We start from the raw sequence: 16,674 nt of genomic DNA, 5'->3' as shown, positions 1-16,674 counted from the left end.
TCTTATTGTCTGCATCACAATGTCCAATGCTGCAGAAATTATAATAGATTCTTGGAGCCAATGTGTTCTTGAGATAATGAGTTCAATTGATATTCAATGTGGAAACCTGATTACCTGATTTTTACAGCCAACTAAGAAATTAAAAACTTTAATGAGCTTTTTGTAGCTACATTACTAAGTTTAAAAAAAATATGATTTACAAAATTATTAGACGAGCCATTAAAAAAATAAAAGATTTGAAGGTACTATAACAGAAATTAAAAATTACCGTAGGTCTGACAAAGACTGGTAAGAGTCCTTTGCAGTTTTGGAACTTGTTTCACACTGTTTGAAAAAAAATCCTCAAAAATAAAAGCAAACTTTGCTAAGGAATAAATATCCAGAATTCTAAATAGAAGAAAAACTAGTTTATTCCTACCTTAAAATAATCCTATCTCTAACAGCAATACTATTTCAAGACATTAGCTTAAAGCAAGCTGAAGATGATTTTATTTATGAATACTATTAATGACAACTAGACTAATCCTTCAATTCCAACAATCTCATTTATTTTCTACTGCTTAGATGTCAACATTTTATTGACCAACACATTTTATTGCATGGCTTTCATGAAACAGCATTATGTTTGCATTGCAGCAAAATTTCTATTGGTTTTCCATATGAATATTCTTCAAAAATATGAAACCAAACAGAAGATGTATAACATTAGTTAAGAGTTTTCCGTTACCAACGTATGCGTTTTTCTTTCCAAATATTAAAAACATAGTTGTAATAATGGCTGTACCGGATCAGACACTTCTCATCTAGTATCTTGTCCCAGAAAGTTGCCAGCAGAATACACTACCGAAAAGTATAAAAACTGGGCAAGCATGAACTGGTATTTTTTTTCTGCAATACTCTCCCAGTCTTCTGCAATTTAGCACTCGATGAATGCATAAGCCAGATGTGCTGTGTCTATATTAATAAGCTGCAGTGCATTTTTCTTCCATTAATTTGTTGAAAAAGTCCCTGAAACCATGGAAATTTTTACCAGTCACTGCATCCTGAAATTTCACAGCTTAACCATTCATTGTGAAGAAACGTCTTTCTGTTTTTAACCTGACACTTGTTAAATTTCATCTTCACTGTCTACAAGAACTGAGAGGTAGACAGCAAAAAAATCTTCCCGTACTTACTCTCTCCACTTGTGATTTTAGAGCTTGCTATTACATTGCCTGCTACAAGTGATCAACCTGTCATATCAACCTTTTTAGAGGTTACTCTTACAGATCGATTAATCCAATTCTTATGGAATGGATTTCGTGCGACTTTTACGGTCTTTTCTGCTGTTTCTGATCTTTTCTCAATGCAACTAAAATGTTTTTGAGTTAGGAGACCAGAAGCTGTATACAACATGCAAAACACATGGACTTACACAGTGGTGGCATGATCTGTACTCTTTCAGCATGTGATTTCCTTTTTGGGCTGGTACTAAGCACTGAGCTGATTTTCCTCAGAGATATTTATTACAACTTCAAGATCTGGTTCTTGAGTGGTAATCTTTAAGATAACCACTTTGTATATAAATTTAGATTTTTTTTTCCAACCGTGTGAATCTTTCACATTTGCCTTTTTACTATTCCGACTAATGAGATTATTTTACGGTTGTCATTGTTTGTACCATTGTCTAGAAAATAGAGTCTTACCACTTCCCATCTTTTCCAGATCACTTATCCGTACATTAAACAGCATACCACTGATCTATTTGGGACTCAGTCAATAACCTTCAGCCACTACGAAGACTGCCTATTTATTCCTATCTTTTAACCAGCTACTTCTCCATGGAAAGGACCCTCCTTCTTTCATAGAATCACAGAACGGTTTGGGTTGGAAGGGACCTTACAGACCACCCAGTCTCCAACCCCCTGCCATGGGCAGGGACACCTCCCACTAGAGGCGGGTTGCTCCAAGCCCCATCCAGCCTTGCCTGGAACACTTCCTCACAGCTATTTGAATTCTTTAAGACTTTTAAGCAAGGAACCATGTCAAATGTCTTTCGGAAATCCAACTGGAGAATAACAACCACATTGTTAACTTTTTCAAAGGATTTTGCGAAGTTTGTGGGACCTGACTTTCCTTTACGATGATTGCCGGCTGTTCCTCAGGATGTCGTACTTGTCCATGTGTCTGTTAATTTGGTCAACTATCACATCATTTCTACTAATACCCCAGGTACAGATGTCAGGCTTACACATCTGCTGCTCCGCGCCTGCCTTGGAATCTTTTAAAATTGCCATCACTTTAACTAACCTCCAGTAATCCAGCACTGAGGTAGCTTTTAGGAGAGAGTTTAAATGTGACAAAATGTAGTTTTTTGCACAATTTTAATTACATCAAGTATACCAAAGAAAACCGTATTCATATTGAGAAAAATAACCCGAAACGGAGTCTACACAGCTTCTCCACAAGAGCTAAGACAGATTGACAGTTCTGAGATCAGACCTACAAAATTAGACCCTAGCTCTTATCATCACATAAGTACATCGCACTTTGGCAAACGACACGTTATGAAGAGAGGGTGTCTATGCCAATCTCCTTTTACCTTGCTTGATTCAGCCAGAACGCAGGAAATCTGTAAAGCCTATCTTTGAGGCTTATTTCTTAAGATGAAAGAGTGGCAGTCTGTCTTTTAACAATGTTGAATTTCTTTAGACTTCCCTCCCCACCTGCTCATGAAAGACTTATCTCATTGAGAGATGCTGAATTATCAAGGAAATATTGTAGCCAGACGTACGACAAACAATGCAAACTGCTAAGAGAGGAAATTTAGCAGACTGTGTTTGTTGTAAAGCAGGTGTATGAAGAAGGATATCAGACAGTAACAAGATGTCCCAGGAGTCCTCAGAGAGGAAGCTACCTACTGGGGAACAACCAGGAATACAGTAATGTCCCACACAGGCAGAGGAAGCCGACAGATACAAGGCGGTACAGTATTACTGAGGAAAATCTTACTCTGGGAAGGTGGTATAAGCCACCTCAACGCCCTTCTACATACACCATACCTCCTACATACAGTGACCACAGAGCACTAAGCAATGGATTTCAGATACTCTCACTGGGGCACCAGATGAAAGAGGAAAGCACAAGCTGCCTAGCGTGTTTTTTCTCCTCCTCTCATGTTTATGGTATCACATACTCAGGCCTTGCTTCTCCTTACTACTCTACTCCACAGCAACAACAAATACAAGGAAACTTGCCAAAAAACTGCCCCTCTCTCCAGAACTTCCTGCTCTCCTGTCGCCTGTAAACCTTGCCACTCCTCTTACCACTCTTCTCCACATCTTGTTTGCTGGAGAAGAACAAGGAGGCACCTCCTCATCGGGCCAAAGCAAATCTGAAATATTTTACTGGAGGCTTCCCAATACAGAGGAGAATATTCCTCTCTGCAGAAACAGATTTAAGCATTCAACAGTAATTATACAGCCTAATATACCAGCCAGGAAATACTTTACTTTTTATCCTTTAAACCAGAACACTACAATCTAAAAAGGGAATCATTATAAAAAGATTTAGATTGTAATGTGACTGTTATGCTGAACCTCCGTATAAGTAGATCACCTGAGGTAACCGATGTAAGCCTGTCTGGGATCAGATTGCTAACGGTCATACAGTACTCAGTACTGCCTTTTTTTTGTCCCCAGCACTAGCCTTTGGCTTGCTACCCTGTAGCCAAGATCATCACATGCTCACCCACTAATTTGTCTTTGTGGACTGCCTCTTTTTGCAGCCAGGTGCTGTGCCAGGAAGCACATATTCTGAAAAGCAGCATTCACTGGATTCATATACCCTTTGCTTCTAATACTGCTTGCCCTCGAGCCCATCTATTATCAGAATATACTACGTGGAGTTAACACAGCGCAGGCTCTGTTCATTACTGACTCTGCTGGTTGCACATCTCCTCCACGCGCTTCCCAGGGCCGCGAGGAATGGACGATCGACCATGCAGGCACAGCTAGCTTGACGGTGGATTTGTACTTCTGGTCAGCGGAAGTGACTTCTAGGACCTCCAGGTCACTTATTTGCTGCTACGTTCAACACAGAGGTCCCACAGCAGAGAAAGATCCAGGTCACCCTCCTGATCTGGGAGGTGTCAGTGATACTGCGCAGGAGGTTCCTCGCCAAGGCTATTTCTGAACGCCGCTCACCGAGAAAGTCACAGAGGACATCTGCACGTGGGTTCCCCCAACGTGCTGGTGCTGCGGGCAGGACAGACGTCCCATGCTGCCACCCTCACAGCCAGGCACAGCCTCATGCAAGGGAAGCCCTCGATGTCTGCCAAACGTGGCTGCAGAGCAGACCCCACAGCCAAAGGAGGCGCGCGGCCTCCCCTCCGAGCTACCTGAGGTGATGCGACCGGGCCTGCTCCTGTGAAAGAGCAGCTTCCCAACATCAGTCACGTCACCCTGCCGCTCTTTTGGCTTGACCAGCCTATTCGCCTTCCTCTAAAGGCTGGCAAAGCTGTCCCTAAGCAACCTGATCTGGTGCTAGGAAAAATTCAGTTATCGATCCAGCATTTGCTAGGTTCAGGTAGAACTGGTATTTGGCTGTGTGAAAGTGAGACAGAAACGCACTGTGGTAAGGCTCAAGAATGTAGAGCTTGTTAGAAGAAGAATCCTACTGCCAGTTTTATTCCCCACATCTGTGGGAGCAAAAGCAAGCAGGGGGAGATGAGGCGTTGGCCAAGGGGAACCAGCTGTGCTAGCTTCAGCAGCTCTTAGAGTTGCGATGCTCAGGAATCCCTCGGTGATTACTGTAAGAAAAACCTGCTACAGTGCTAAAGTAACACACAGACTTATTTAAGAATGGTTCTCCCTGCTCCTGAAGTAAAAGGGACCACACGAGACAAAAAAAAATCAAATAAAATCATATTTCTTTTCCCCTACACTTCGTGTTCCTGTCTTGGGTAGTTCTTCTCTCCCCCGTCCAATTCCCTGTTACAGCTGCCCAGATCGATGTACGACCTCTCCCAGGCTTCCCTGAAAGCTTCAGAAATTATAAAGTCATTTTTATTGTCATTATGAAGCCTGCATTTAGCAAGCTGGAAATCTGCCTCCATTATCTTTTTATGATGCTAATGTCGCTTGAGAAACTTAGACTGTAGTTTCTAAAGTGGTTTTAATTGACACCAGAGCTGATCTTGCCCTTTCTGTTTCTGGTCCAGCCTTTCTATTCACCCATATTCCCACACTTTCCCTAGTTTTGTACTGGCATTTGCCTCTGGAACCGCACAGAGAAGCAGAACAGTAACTCAGAGCAGTTCTCTGGTTTTGATTTTCTTCCTAGATGCTGATGGCCCAAAGGGCCAGACCACGGCAGCAGTTATAGGGCGGCAGGGTTACTTATACCAGTGCGTACTGCAAAAAAATGGAGTGCTTTCAAAACAGTGTTGATTCAAACTGAAGCGCGGACAGAAGCAGAAACACCAGTGGAGTGCGAACTGTGCAAAACCAACAGTAGGTCTGAGTGCTGGACGCAAGGCAGGAATACAACAGCCCCGCTGTAGCGATCAAAGCAAATTTTCAGGAAATTTCTCTCGCAGCCCAGCATTATTTTATCAGCTGTGAGACCCAGACAGCAGCAGTGCCTTCAGAAGGGACGGTGCGTGGAGCACGAACTGAAGGATGTGGCTGTTGGAGTGGGAAACTGCAGACAGGGAGCAGGCGTCACGGCACCAGAGGCAGCACTTGCTGCTGTGCCCAAGCTTGGCAGCAGCCACACTGAGCCAGGAACAAAGCATTATTGGGGTACAGGCTCCCACAGAACCACTGACACAGCAGCCACTCCAGACCTTTCCAATACCTCAGCAGAACTGGTACCTGCCTCTGGGGCCAGCTGTAATCTCACTGTGCAAAACAAGGGATGACGGTCAATAGCAGCAGCAGATGCTGTTCCATCGCCTGGCCCTAGGCAAGCGAAACCTAGGTGGAAATACAACTAAAATAAGCGTCCAACAGGCAGGGAAGGCATGCAGCTAAGCATGCAGTTACTGGAGGGCAAACACATCCAAGTCAGAAAGCAGGAATGGGGCAAGAAGGCCCTGGGGAGAAGTGTTTGCTGCAGCTGCCAGAGGCCCAGCAGGGGCCCAGCAGGGCTCTGGTGAGAACAAGCTCTACCAACCTGGCTGAACAAACACAACCTTAAAGAGAGAGAAGAAAAGAAAGTCTAACATAGCCCCTGTCCACTTGCGTTAGGAACGGGTAATGTTTAACACCAGACAGCAATCCCTTCTGTCCCTCGCATACTGCATACACTGTCAGACCATATTTTGTTAGAGATTTACAACATGCTTGGGCACAACCCATGGATATGATTTTCAAATGCTGGTGGAGGTGCAGAAACAGAGGTATCTATCAATAGGGTCTACATATTTACTAGAGGATTTTAGTCTTAAGGTCTTCTGAAAATTCCAGACACAAATAGCTTTAAAAATCCAGCCTAGTGTCACCCTAGATGCAACACCCTGCATAGCAAGAAGCATGTTCCAGTTGTGTTAAACTGCTCTCAAGAAGATTCAGAAGGGGGAAAATAGCAATAGACAAGAAGTGAAAGAAGTAGAACACCATTTGTATTATAGTAAAAGCAAATGGGTCCTCTGAAACAAAAAGCCTAACAGCTTGAGGAACAGCCACGATGAACAATATCCGGTAACAAAAATACCCATCTAAAAAGAGGTGAAATAGTTAAAAAAAAAAAAAAAAAGACTGCCTTTTCACATGGTGGTTTGTACGAAAACTTCTTTAATACTGGGTAGTCTACAGCCTGTTGGAGGATGCGTTGTGTTGCAGCAGAATGGAGTGAGGCTTCAATTTTAAGAATGCAACATATTTTAATACAAAGAGAAACAATTCTTCATTAGAGGTATCCTTGGCTGCAGGGAATCAGGGCCACACCACTTCCTGTGTGCCCCTAGTTACAGATGCTTGGATACGATGTTTGGCTGCTGGGTGAGCAGTTTGCAAAGGACAGGAGGAATCAAACAACTCCAGTAAGCAGACAGGCAGTCCTGGGGAAAGTAAAGCATACAACAGCTAAAGCAAGGCGTGATTTGGGGTAGGCTTTCTGTCTTCAGGAATGCGACAAGATTTATTTTCACAGTAAGCCATGGGTAATGTGGAATATTTTTTTGTCCAAAGTTCATACTGAGGTTTTAAAGTTTCAGAAAGAAGCTTTTTCCCAACTCCATTTAGCACTGATCCAGTCTGCTTTTATCTGAACGTCATTATTACTCTGAAGAAGCTAAAAGACATCCAGAAAATAGTGTCTTGTTTTCTTAGAAACCATGTAATTCATACAGAAGTTACAACCAGGAAATCCATGATTTGGGGATTCTGAATTTCCTCCCTAACAAAGATAAATTATTTTGATACTCATGAATAGCTGCTACAATTGGGATCCTATGTATATCTGCAAAAAAATAAAGGACATGGTTGTTAGTAACTCTTTAAGGCTACCCTAACACCACAAGCTGCAAAACTGAAGTGAACGCAATACACTTTTAAGGCTTGTGACTAATTTAAGGAAAACCTTTACTCATTCTCTTCCTAGAGACCCATATGACTAGGTAAACCAGAACTGGTGGGTGGGGGGAGTTAACCAGTCACCTCCTTAAAGATTCATTTTAAAAACTCGTTTTCCTTACTGATTCCTCACTCATACATAGAATAGACATACATACAGAAAAGTCAATGTGATTTCTGAATTGAGCTCAGCTAAACTGAACTTAAAGGGTATTCCTACGAAACAAAGGCCAAATCAGCAGGCACTACATAGTGCCTTTACAATAAAATTATGTGGCAGTTTTACTCAGGTTTAGTTTACATTTTAATAACATGCAGGGTAACAGAGTCCAAGACTTTCATGTTATCTTCTTTTATTTAAACATCACAACAAATAATTCTAGATTAGAACATGCTGTCTAACTCCCATTCCAGCCAAATGAATTTAACTTTCTATTCTGTTATTAAGCAAATGGGTATAAACCTCAGGCTGCTTTGCTTATGAGAGGGCATATTTCATTAGTGACATGTGATATCCAAAGCTATAAACTAATAACTTCAAACCTTTGACTATACAGAATTCAGGTTTCCTTAAAGGACACATTTTGAACTTTATAGTCAAATTTACTTGAGTTAATCATATTGTTCTCTCCTACAAAGCTCCACAGCCCTCTGGGTCACGCATGTCAGCTGGGCTAGGACCAGTTGCAAGCAGAGAAAACAGTCGGTTGTGCAACCACACCATCTGATACGAGCAGGCACTTATATTAATTGGTGCCAGTGGGCAGTCAGAACACCAGAGCCAATAATCCATGCTACCTTGCACAACAGCATGCGCCAGAAGCTATATCTTTTTATACAGGAATGCACAGAAATCCATAAGACAGTCAACAACGTGTATATATACATGCACTGTTTGCAGTAGATGCCTCAAAACTATGAGCGACACCTTCAGAAAACTGACTATATTCCCCTTAGCCTTCTCTGAGCACTGAAGACAGCCAGCTCTCCCCCCTTCTCTTTTACATTATGTGCTCCTGTTGCCTAATCACGTCGGTCATCTTCCTATGGACCTGCTCTCCTATACGGGGGAGCCCCAAAGCAGACACTGTTTCGGATGCAGTCACACTAACGCCAAGCAGACAGAAATAATCTCTTCACTCAGCTCCCAACTTCGTTCTCCCCAAGTAAAGGCACTCTGCTGACTCATGCTCAACTTGGTGTCCACCAGGAAAGCAACGTTATTTGCTGCAAAGTTGCTTCCCAGCCATGGGTTCCCAGCCTCTGCTATTTCACAGGGTTATTCTGTTTTAATTTTCAGACTCTGTTGAACTTCACGAGGCTTTTGCCCGGCCATTTCCTCACCCGCCCTGCAGCACACGCAACTCTGTGTCACCCAGCAGCCTGCTGAGGGTGCGTTCCATCGCATCATCCAGGCCATTAACAACGATTACAAATGCAAAACTGTACTATTTCATCTGACAAATACTAATTATTCTGTCCTGAACAAGGTAAAGGACTTCCAAGTAGTTACATTTTAACTAATGAACAGGTTGGTAACTATGAGATTACAAAGAACTCCAATTCACTAACCACCAAACAAAGCCTCTTTCATTGTCCACAGCTTGGTTTTGTTGTTGTTTTTGTTTTAAAACATACAGTTCGCTTGGGATTTTTTGCTTTTTAAACATACAGTTTGCACTTCGTGGCTCACTGAAATGGCTCCGATTGCAGATATCCTCTCCAACATCCTTCTAAACTAAGTACCTAAAGTATCTGTGACAATGACTTTCCAGAAGTCAGGGAAAAGGCCCTAAATTGAGAGCCACCGTACAGTTGTACTGCAACGGGTAATGCCTCAGCGCACATGCCTCCATGCACAAGCTTTTACAGAACCAAGTAACTCCAGTTCGTTCACAAAGGACGCTTTATCTTAGAGCTGTATACAACTTACAGTGCTGCACAGACCTGCACTGCTTGATAATTCTGTAGTGTATAATTCTGGTAATTCTGTAGTTGTAACTACTTCTGGAGAATAGATGTGCCTTCCTTTCTGAAGGACCACACGTTCTGCTGTCACGAGACCTGCTATATAACCCTCTCAAGAGCTGAGCTTTAAAACATCAAAACTCTAACCTTACGGTTAGAGATAATGGTTCCATCAGTCCGTAAGTTCCTAAAACTGTTCAAGCATATAATCTGCATTATTAGCACAGCTGGAACTTTGGAAACAGTTTAATAGCTGTACACTTCTGCAGTTTCTCCAAGATACTGATAAAATTCGCCATTTTGATAGAGCAACACCACATCTTCTGGGCTCTACTCTGCCAGGACATTTCTACATACCTATCTGGAGTCCTTTCACCTAATAGAGAGTTAACTGGAGATTAATATTTCCTTGTCTCCCAGCTGCTTAGTGAAATAAAACTGCAGAGCCACCTGGATTTAACAACAACAAAAAAATCCTGAAAAAGTAACAATTCTGCAAATCTACACACAGGCAAGGAAAAGGAATTAAGAAAAATGAATCCTCCAAAGGAAAATTATATTGCCATAGAATTTTGAGGTTGCTACTGTTGAAACTAAGTCCCAATGTACATACAGCCTTACATATATCAAATTTTATATTTTACTCATACAATACCTAATAAAAATATAACAAAAACACACAATGGGATACTTCAGCAATACAGCACAAATACCAAACTGAGTATCAGTACAGAGAAGAGTTCACTAATAAATTACAACTGCCCTAAAATCCCTGTTCTTCAGTCTATGATTTTTTTTGACAATCACTTAAGACAGAACCAGTATTTAATATAATGGCAGTGCAAAAAAAAAAAGTATACACCATGATTATTTTTCACCATTTTTTCAGCAATTTCTGCACAAGAAATATTACAATATTTGTCATTATCTGTGTTTCATCTGTACATTCTAAAAAATATACAACTGCTTTTTAACACAGTAAGATTGAGTTTCTACACAACAGCTTTGATATAAATGTACCATTTCAAGCTTTGCCTTCAAAATTCCTTTTGGAAGTCCATTTAGCAGTGAGTGAATGGTAAACACAGCTCAAACTAACAAGTGTAACAAACACAATTTTCTCCACTAAGTTATTTCATTTCTAGTAATTCCAGATCGGGATCAAAACCAGCTGCACACGAACAGGACATGGTGTTCCTACAGCCACTTAATGTATCCACTATACGGATGAGCAGGGCCTGATTTTACAGCAAAACTATACTTACAAGCTAGAAAAATCTAATTCTTTTCTATGCTGAATTCCAATAAATATGTCATTAGTATATGCACAGTTAACATTATACGTTAACTTTAAGTGTATTTTCCCAGTAACAGATCTGAAACCTCTAAAGTTGTATCTTCCTCAAAGCGTCTTTCACTTCAAAAAAGGTCACCAAAACTCCTATAGGATAGGACTTTTTTTTTCAAGTCAGGACATTACGATAATTATCACAGAATTAAACCGAAAAAAGAATTTTCACTCTTAGCCATAATCATTCTTTTACCGCTTTTGAACTGAGTTATCTCACAGGTTACCTCTAGCTGACATCACCTATCAGAGAGGGATTTAGAATCAAACCAAGTCCAAACAAAATGGTGTTTTGCTTTACACAACCTTGAATTCTATGTGAATTACAGATGCACCTTAATTCAGGTTGGTAGTCACATACACTAATAAAATGAAGTCAAGTGGGTAAGTTTGTATGTTACAGCTTTGCTTCACAGTCTAAGACTACGTGCCTCCCTTTACATTTGCATCTACCATGAACCGTTTATAATTTCTCTTTGTGCAGAAGCGGCAGTTCACTGATACTACTCAAAAAAAAACCCTCAACACAACAGAATGAAGGTGCCATACATAAAAAGGTGTCACCCACCCAATTAGCTTCACGAGAGAGAGGCATCAGGTGAGAACAACAGCACGCACCAGCCCCTACCACAGCAGATGATGCTGGAGACAATCACGGCTCCATAAAAACACTCTGCAGGAGCACGACAGAGCCATGCACCACATCAGAAGCCATTCACACTGTCAACAGAAGAAACTGACCTTTGCTTCGAGAGGTCTAGGACAATAAAGAACAACGCAATAATAGGAAAAATAATGTGAAAAGATGGACAGAAGAAAATCAAGGAAAATAAGGAAAAATAGTCAAAAGAAACCACACAAATAAATACAGGGGATACACCAACACAACACGAAGGTAGAGCAGCTACTACAAGATGCGGCAGAAACATTGCATGGAAAAGAAATAACACAAACTTCAACAGCAGCAGCTATTATGTTCAAGGATATAAACAAACTTCTTACTACAAATTATACTTCTGTTAACTTGCCATAGGCAGAAAATGATTTAAATGTAAGTTTCAAGAGCATTATCTTAAGAAAAAAATTGCCTCCATGAAATGTGTTTTAGGACTTTTAGTTAATCCTGAATTTGAAAATAAGCAATGGACTTTTTCTTTAGGATTTATCATCTTCCTCTCTCTGATATTGGCTCCTGGAAAAACAAACAAACAAAAAGCCAGCAACAAAACACTTGTATTTTAGAACCTAGTCCACATTTCACAAAATTAGCCCCAAATTACAAAGATTTCTTAAAGTAGGGGGTATCCAAGCCGTGGCTTACTTGGTTGCTTAATTCAGAAAGTAAGGCACAACCAACTGGTCTGAGAGCAAAACAACTCTCTTCTGGTTACTTTGGTTTTCAAAGCTTACTGTCTAGTTACTAAAAAATTGAGATATATAAACTGACTTGTATTGCATACAGTCTTGCAGATGGTCCAGAAATCAATTATTCTTGATCTTTTCCTCTAACTAAAGCTATGTGTTTTTTTCAGAACACTAAAACGTCAAAGGGTTATGTCTTTGCATTTGACCATCAACTGTAAATACAAATTCAGATCATTCCAAACCTGCAACTTACTCCAAATACCACAGTGACTTGGAAATGCCTAGACTGTATTTTTCACTGCAGCCTTTATTATAAAGCAAGGACTAAGTGGTTCACAGCAGTTTAAAAATACTCCCTTAAAATGAATATACACCATTTGGCCACCATCTGACAGCCCTTATTCCACTGACTTTTTGGTGAGTGCTGTACTTCTGAAAGTCTTTTTGCTTTATTTACTCATATGTTTCTAGAGTGCTATTTTCACAATGAAAGTCCACGTCAAAATTGAAAACCTCTTTCTGTTGTTATTAAAGAAGGGAAAATCCCCAAGAAATTTAATAAAGTTTTTTTTTTTGCCAGTACAGAAGCCTGTACGTAAGAACTGTTTTATACCTAACCTTACTCCTAGAGAATTTGCTTCAGTTTGAAACAAAGCCTCTCAGCTTTCTTGTCAGGAAAGGGCTGGACAAGAAAAGTTACCGAGGAACTTGACAGGCGCTGTTGTGCAGCTGCTCCGGAAAGCCTCCCCAGCTGGGAAGGATCTCAGGCATTCAGCACAGAGGTCCTCCTATTTCACTGTAGTAATCCATTTACAACCTGTTATTGTATTTTTACTCCAATTATCCTTTAACATTCAAAGTCCAGCATTAATGTGCTTTAAAATACAAACCAAAGCAAAACCACTATATCAAAATCTCTCTTGAGCAACATCAACAAAATATGTTAGAGAAAATTCAAGGATAATAGCATTACTAAAAATTTGTTCTAGGTCAAAAGAAGCATTTGTCTTAGCTAAAAATACTTATATGGCAATTCTCTTGTTTGCAAAACAGGAGAGCTAAGGGTATAAATATACATGAATTTGAAATTTTAATCTTTATACTGCATGTTCGCAAGTTCTGATAATTATTTTTCATTACTGAAAACAAGAGCACCAGAATAGAGTTTGAAATAGCAAAGGACTCCCTCAGACCACCTCTGGACACCAGTAGGAGAAAACCCCAGCTGCCTGTACATAGTCACTTGTTTCTCGTTGCTTTCATAGTTCGTTTTAAAGTACAGGAGTCTAAAAACAAAGAAGCAGAAAGCAAGGACTGTATTGTTAAAAGTGCATGAATGGTAAAGGAAATTTGGAAAACCTTAAAAAAAGAATAACTATTATCTATTCTTCCCCACTTTGACTCTGGACTAATTAACTGAAGATACTCAGCTACCACTGTACTTACTTGTATAGCACTCCGCCCTGACTACTCTTTGGAATAAGACATAAATAGACACACACACACACAAACACAAATTAAGACAGGTTGGAATGCAAAACATACTGTTTTACTGATACTGAAGAACACAACGTAATAATCCTCCGAGGAAAATGGCAAACAGACTATTTTTACTAGTTTCACTTTAAATCTGGAAGATGTTTAGAGGTTCTGAAGAAAACTAGTAGTTTAAGCATTAGGTAGACTGCTTGGGCTTAAACTGTTAATGCGATGTAATCTTGCATGAAATATTCTGTGCCCCCCAAAATTACATGTATATGTAATTCACTTGCAGTGTATTTGGGAGGGAGAAGGGAAGCAGTAAAAATCTTGTCCGATGATGACAGCTTTCAGAACATAACCTTCTCTGTCATTTTGAACGTTTCACAATTTCTACAGGTCTGCTCTTCAAGCAGAACAGAAGATCTCTCTTTGCTATCTATCATCAATTACTGTACAGTAGCAGCATTAGAAACATAACTGGTTCAGCACACACATGTGTAAACTCCAGACTTCCAGTCTGTCTGTTCACTGGTAAGGAGTCACCTTAGCAAAGGTGACAAAATTCCAACAATCACAACACCAGAAAGCAACTTTGAGAATTCAGATTTCAAGATGAAGTTAATTTACCACTCAGGTAACGGAGACTACGTGAAATGTAAACAGCAAATTTGGAAAAGAAAACCAACCAAACAAAAAACAAACAGAAAAAATCACATACATACAAAACCACAAAACAAACAAAATAATTTAAAAGAAAAAAATCACCACAAACCCTGCTAGCCAAACTAGTCAACAACCGATAAACAAAGCTCTATAACTGAAACAACAACAACAAAAATTAATTCAGTGCTAATCAATCACAGCAGAGGTGTCATGGCCTAACGGGTGAGAAACTGCTCAGGACACATTCAATCAGCCGTAGTGTTAACAAGCTGTCACGTAAGTGAGACTTGACAACATTGTCTAAAACCATTTTAAAAAGTTGTTCCACTGAACCAAAGCTGACTGGTGCAGCAGGCATGGTAGTTGTTTCCTTTAACTTTCGGGAGCAGGTAATCCTGACAGAAATATCTGACAAACAGAAGTAAACTTGCACGCAATACATACGTGCATCTTGGAAGCTCCACGTTCTTCCAGTAAGCCTCACCAGACAATTATATAAGTACATACCTCGTCCTGGCTAGATGTATGCGGCAAACCACATGTAAGAATGAGAAAAAGGGCTGTGTAGATCTTACTTATATCTTGCTTAATTTTTCTCTTTTGGCTACTGATTAAACTCACTATAAATCATTCCACTTTTTTTTCTCTTTTTCAAATTATTTTCATTCCTAATATTCTACTGATGCATATACAAAGAGAGAGCATCACCAACATTATTTAGCTTATTACTTGCTTTCTAGTAGTATTTTTACTCAGGAATAATACAACAAAGACAGAAGTATTTTATTAAAGGCTAAACTAAATTTGTTGAAGTGCGAATTGCTTGAGCATAAGATCACCAAGTCCTGGAATTAAAGTTTCCAGAAGCCTCTTCGGTAATTTGGTCTCTTATTCGCAAGAACAGCCGCTCACACTTTCTACATCCATTAAAAAAAAAGACTTTTTTTTAAAATCCTGTAACAAATTCTACAATTTCACTTCTGTGCATACCTCAAGTACACAAGCCACATGTTAGAAGTTGAAAAACGCTGTCACTTTCTGTATGAATAACCCCTTTTTCTTTTAGGGGAAGAAGAGTACTTTCCTGCGTACCGAAAAGAAATTGAAGAGAAATGAACACGCTACGCTTCACATTTTAGAATTACAGAGATGGAAGTAAGGATAAAGCAGACATACGGGCAGGAAAGACTTCAGCCTTTCAGCCTCTCGTTACTGCTAGGCGCTGCAGCTAATGACTCCCTCGGAAGCCGTCTCTCTCTCTACAAAGCGAAAGAAGTTAGGGCACGTCTACGGATGCTGCGTCCACAACCGAAACTCAGCACCGCTCAGTAACGAAGGCAGGGGCCGTGCAAACTGCCGAAGAGGCAGCACGAGTGCCTCACCTCGCAGAGCCCGGCTCCGCGACGCCTCAGCGCGCCGCTCAGCCTCCAGCCCCGCGCCGGGCTGAGCTGTCACCCATCACCCAGGTTCCTCACGTTTCACAGCCACCGGATCGCCAGCACGCGCTCAGACGCGCCTCACAGAGCGACCCTGCTACTCGCATAAAGCAGCTACCGTATCAACGCTTAGGTTTCTTTTTCTGGAAATAAAACAAAGTGAAATTAAGACACGAGACCTCGAGCTTTCGCTGAGGGGAGGCTGCTCGCGGCCGGTCCCGGCGGCTGGCAGCGGGGCAGCGCCCACCGCGGGGCCGGGGCCACCTCGGGCGGCCCCCGCCCGGCCCCCGGCCGCCCGTTCCCCTCCGCACGCCGGCGCTGCCTCCCCGCCGGACCCCGAGGGACCCCCCCCGGGTTGCGGGGGGGGGGAGCTCCGGGCTGTGCCTCGCCTCGCCCCCCGAGCCCTGCCGGGCGCCGCGGGGCACTCACCGGCTGCTCGCGGCGGCTCCCCCCGGCCCTTCCCGGCGGCCGCCGCCCAGCGCCTCCATTTGCTCGGCGGCCGCCGCTCTCTCGCCCTCGTCGCCCCCTTTCCGCGCTCCGGTCTACGGCGCCCTCCGGGGCTCCGGGAGCGGCCGGGCTCCCTCGGCGCGGGCAGGGCGCTGCGGGTGCGGGTGCCGCCGCCTCGCTCCCCTTTGTTCGGCGGCGCTACCGGGGCCTCCGGCTCAGCGGCTCCCCGCCCGGCGGCAGCAGCACCTCATGCTCCCGGCCGCCCTCCTCCTCCTCCTCCTCCTACTCCTCCTCCCCTCCTTCTCTCTCCGCCCGCGGCCGACGCCCGGCGGCGGCAGCAGCAGCAGCAGCCCTTCAGGCCGCCGACCCGGAAACTCATGGGCGGCCGGGGCCCGCGGGGCTCCGACGG

General features: G+C 42.2%; 1 protein-coding gene across 5 annotated transcripts in view; it reads right to left on the bottom strand.

Moving 5' to 3' along the window:
- Positions 1-16,594, bottom strand: part of ANKIB1 (ankyrin repeat and IBR domain containing 1) — a 96,208-nt gene extending 79,614 nt beyond the window's left edge. For 4 of the 5 annotated variants that reach the window (XM_048077507.2, XM_048077510.2, XM_048077509.2 and 1 more), the window contains exon 1: positions 16,248-16,594. The gene's annotated coding sequence lies outside the window, so the exon portion shown is untranslated. Of the gene's footprint in view, positions 1-15,764; positions 15,962-16,247 lie in introns of all 5 variants that reach the window. The other variant, XM_048077508.2, reaches the window with a different exon arrangement.
- Positions 16,595-16,674: the final 80 nt, after the last annotated feature.

The sequence above is a fragment of the Anser cygnoides genome, chromosome 2 (genome assembly GCF_040182565.1).
Source record: "Anser cygnoides isolate HZ-2024a breed goose chromosome 2, Taihu_goose_T2T_genome, whole genome shotgun sequence".
NCBI lineage: Eukaryota > Metazoa > Chordata > Aves > Anseriformes > Anatidae > Anser > Anser cygnoides.
This window is presented reverse-complemented; position numbering and strand designations above follow the sequence as displayed.